The sequence below is a fragment of the Sardina pilchardus genome, chromosome 4 (genome assembly GCF_963854185.1).
Source record: "Sardina pilchardus chromosome 4, fSarPil1.1, whole genome shotgun sequence".
Lineage (NCBI taxonomy): Eukaryota > Metazoa > Chordata > Actinopteri > Clupeiformes > Clupeidae > Sardina > Sardina pilchardus.
In genome coordinates this window covers 35,223,423-35,228,422 of record NC_084997.1, presented here as the reverse complement: position 1 = coordinate 35,228,422, position 5,000 = coordinate 35,223,423, and the positions used below count along the sequence as shown (strand labels likewise).

Here is a 5,000-nt window from a genome sequence, read left to right as displayed (position 1 = left end):
GTACAACCCCCTTTTGCTAATAAAACAGCACCTAATCTTGTCTTATAATGTTTCACAAGATTAGAGAAAACAGAAAGAGGGATCTTCGACCATTCCTCTTTGCACAAAATCTCCAAATCACCCAACGACCTGGGTTCTCTCCTCTGCACTCTCCTCTTCAACTCACCCCACAGGTTTTCAATGGGGTTGAGGTCTGGCAACTGAGATGGCCATGGAAGGAGCTTGATACGGTGTCTGGTGAACCATTTCTGTGTAGACTTGGTCATATGTTTAGGGTCATTATCTTGCTGAAAGACCCAGTGACGACCCATCTTCAGCTTTCGGGCAGAGGCCACCAGATTCTGATTTAAAATGTCCTGGTATTTCAAAGCATTCATGATGCCATGCACCCTAAAAATGTTCCCAGGCCCTTGGAAGAGAAACAGGCCCACAGCATCACCAATCCTACCCCATACTTCACAGTGGGCATGAGGTGCTGTTCTGCATACTCATCTTTTTGTTACGCCAGACCCACTTAGAGTGTTTGTTGCCAAAAAGCTCTAACTTTGTCTCATGATCTGACCAAAGCACACGGTCCCAGTTGAAGGACCAGTACCGCTCCAGATGTTTGTGCTTATGATTTTGAGTGAGAAAGGTTTTTTTCAGTGCATGCCTCTCAAACAACTTGTTGGCATCTAGATAGCGCTTGATGGTTGTTTTGGAGACTTTGTGACCCCAAGATGCAACCATTTGATGCAATTCTGTAACAGTGGGCTTTGGAGATATTTGTATTTCTCTTTCCATCCTCCACACTGTGCGTGGTGGCAAAATAAGCTTGTGTCCTCCTCCAGGTTTGTTTACCACTGTTCCCGTTGTTTTAAACAATTCCTCTGACCGTAGATATGGGAAGGGGTAGGCCGTAGGCGAGTGGTTATTTTCTTGTAGCCATTGCCTGACTTGTGAAGGTCGACACACATCTGCCTTACTTAAACGGTGTGTGTTCCTTTGTCTTTCCCATGTTGAAGAGAAATGGCCTCTCTGTCACGTCATATTTATACCCCAGGGAACCAGGATGTTAAGAATTACTAATTAAGTGTTCATCTAATTAAATGTTCATGTACATACTCTGAACAACTTTGTAAACGACTGTAGAAAATTCAGAAATACTTTAATTACATTTATTTCCTATGAATTGTTAGAGGTGCCAATAATTGTGGAACAGGTAATTTTATGAAGAATAATTATTTCTTAGTCAGGGATTTCTTTTTTCTCCTTACAATTCACTTCAGTTGAAGGTTACATTTTTCTTCAATTTTCAGTGTGAGAGTATATGAGAATTTATTTTAAGGCTTTTAACACATCTTAACCAGGGGTGCCAATAAGGAGGGCGTTGTATCTTGCTAACAGACAGACAGACAGACAGACAGACAGACAGACAGACAGACAGACAGACAAACGCCGGTCCCCGATGAAAACATATACCTCCTTGGTGGAGGTAAACAATGATAGTAATAAAAATCATTAAAAGGTTTCAGGAAGAATGCAGCATGCATCAATAACCTAGAAATATACGACATGAGACAACACAGCCATTTAGATATAATGTCAAAAAAGCCTCCTGTTTTTTAGATATACCTGAAGTCAGTGTTTACAGAAACTAGCCACATGATATTGTACCACATTCTACCATGTGTGACCACTGTAAAAAAGACAGTGTAAGCATGTACTATTTTCTACACCTCTCATAACCTACATAATTCTGCATGTATCCTTTAACCAGAACAAGCCATAACCTTTACATTTCACACTTCCATGGCTCCACCCCACCCCCACCTGTTCTCCTTTGTGAACTTTGAGCAGTGTGACGTCTGACCATGTCCACTTGAGGACCATCAGCTGTGTGAAGAGAGCTCATACATATGGAATTCCCTCCCACATCAAATTTGCATTCCAAAAGCCCTTGCAGCTGATTGGTTAGGAGTGAGCTCTAGAAGCTAATGGGGCAGGTAAAAGGACTATATTATGAACACACAACAGACTGGGGTCTCAATACTGAAGTCACATTTGGGACATGTATCTACAGGACTACATCTGTCTTTCTATTGAAGGATTGTTTGATTGCTATTATTCTCTAAACAGACATTTGAAATGTCAGGATCTGACCAGCTCACGGCAGTGAAGAAGGAGAGTGAAGAAGAATTTGATGATTTCCTACAAGAGTATCTTACAACTCAGAAAGAGAATGAAGAACCTGGGCTGGAACATGAATGTAAGACTGAAATATTCATGTCATTACAAGAAATGAAAAAGGAAGACATATCTTCAGATCCTCATGATCACAGAGATTATTTTCCAAGAGGTGAGTTTCTTAACAGTTTGTATTATGATAAAAAAAAATGCAATGTGAATATATATTATTGCAAACACTCAATTTGTTATTATGTTGTAGGGGACATTCAAAGGAATCAAGCTATTAAATCAGAACACAGGAAGGAAAAAGGAAACCAAGTGTGTTACAAGCACTCATGTAGCCAGGAGCCATCAGACCAGAAATTACACCAGGAGTTGGAAACCAGGAAGGAACTGCTCACTGACCATCAGATTACAGATTCTGGAGAAAAGCTACATCCGTGTTCTCAGTGTGAAAAGGCCTTTACACAGAAGGATGATCTCACGTTACATCAGAGGACCCATGCTGAAGAAAAGCCACATCAGTGTTTGCAGTGTGGAAAGGCCTTTACACGAAAGAGTGATCTCAAGAAACATCAGATGATCCACTCTGGAGAAAAGTCACATCCGTGTTCTCAGTGTGAAAAGGCCTTTACACAGAAGGATGATCTCACGTTACATCAGAGGACCCATGCTGGAGAAAAGCCACATCAGTGTTCTCAGTGTGGAATGGCCTTTACACGAAAGAGTGATCTCAAGAAACATCAGATGATCCATACTGGAGAAAAGCCACATCAGTGTTCTCAGTGTGGGAAGGCCTTTACACAAAAGGGAGCTCTCAACATACATCAGAGGATCCATACTGGAAGAAAGCCACATCAGTGTTCTCAGTGTGGAAAGGCCTTTACACAAAAGGGCGCTCTCAACATACATCAGAGGACCCATACTGGAGAAAAGCCACATCCGTGTACTCAGTGTGGAAAGGCCTTTACACGGAAGGATCATCTCAAGACACATCAGAGGATCCATACTGGAGAAAAGTCATATCCATGTTCTCAATGTGGAATGACCTTCAGTCGCAACACCAGTCTCAAGGTACATCAGATGATGCACTCTAGAGAATAGTCATATCAGTGTACTACTGTACATGGAAGTGTTTCGAGTTCAACTCAGATCTCAAGAGACCAGAGGATTCATACTTGAAACAAGAGCATACCTCACTAGGACTTTCACACAACTGGCCTTATTGAATTTGAAGAATCAGAAACTTCAGAAGACAGGCGCGTAGGAACTGGGGGGGTCCGGACCTCCGCAATGTTGGACCCCCTCCCGAAAAAAAAACGCTGCAAAGTACAGACGTTGTTGATTTCTTAGGCTCAAATAATATCCTCCTGAGTTACAGCCCCATAACTATAGCTATCAGTGCGCATCGGAGGTCTTTCACATTGTGTTTTAAGAATGCTTCCCGAAACAAAGCCCGTCTCAATAATGCAGCATGGAGCACTTCCTCACCTTGAGTGTCTGAAAGCTGTTGTAGGCTACTCTCGCAACCATATCTTTAGTATGGCATCCAGACTACAGCAGAAGATCCATTTTGTGGGAAACTCTGGACATTTTTATCCTGTATGGAAAGGCTTCCACTCAAATTGCTCAAATAGAAATACCAGAAGATCCATACTGGACAGAAACTGTAAATGGTCTCAGAACTGGGTAGCCAGCTGTTATAAAAGTGTTAGTGTGTGATAAAGTCTTCATTCTAAGAACCAAAATTAAAAGACACTTGCAGGGTACTTTAGACAACTAAAACAAATAGCTTTCTATACAAAAGTGATATCATGTTAGCTGATTGTGTTATGCTACTGGTTGAGCATGTATCTGTAGTGGAGTATGTTTTTCTTCTGAAAGTTTGATCTCATGCTTTTGGCTTTCGATGATGCTGAAGCCATTAAAAAGTCTGGCACAGTCTTGCCAGCACCCTGAACCTCCGTGTCCATGTTTATTATCACATTCATACACACACACATGCATAACACACACACAAAGACACACACATACACACACAGTGGACAGGCAGGCTTAGCCACGCACACACGCACCTGAATGCACACACACACACACATGCACGAAACAACCGCATGCATGCAACCCCCCCCCCCCCCCCACACACACACACACATATAAACACACACACACACACCACACCCCCCCCCCCACACACACACACACACACATTCACAAGTGAACATACACACACACAGACACAGGCTGTGTCCGAAACGGGCAATAATGCTGCCTTCTAAGATATCTTACAGGGGAGCGAGGCATCGTGTCACGTCCGATCAAAAACGCTGCCTTCTAAGATACCTTCGTTTTGCCCAGTTTTGAAGGCAGCATAGATGTATCCTTCATGCTGCCTTCAACGTCCAAAAGTTCTATTTAACTATGATGTAAGTGAACGGTAAAATGCTTCCATTCACCTCCTTGTATTTAACTTTAACTGTATTTAACTGTATTTAACAAAAATCACAATAGGTCTGTTTACACGTCTAAAGCATGTTTATACTTCAAATTTCGACTCCTCTCCTCCACATCACCATCCCCGGGGTCTTAACAAGTGAACCGCGTTGGCTCGTCAGGTTTTTAAAGCATTTCCAGACATTGTCTGGTCATTAAACATCAGTGGCAATTAATTTGCAATGACTAGCACGCTAATAGCGATTTACGCTAACGCACCTAAAGCACAGCTGTGGTAACATGGCAATATCATGTTGATATCTTGCTAGGCTGTCCGAAACGGAGTTTGTAGCTGCTACCTAGTTGCCTTCTATGCCAACTCACTCGCAAGGCAGTGA

At 42.3% G+C, this 5,000-nt stretch overlaps 1 protein-coding gene across 5 annotated transcripts in view; it reads right to left on the bottom strand.

Annotated features, from left to right (window-relative positions):
* The window catches only part of LOC134079119 (target of Nesh-SH3), a 42,572-nt gene that overhangs the window by 12,699 nt on the left and 24,873 nt on the right, over positions 1-5,000 (bottom strand). The gene's annotated exons all lie outside the window — the stretch shown is intronic.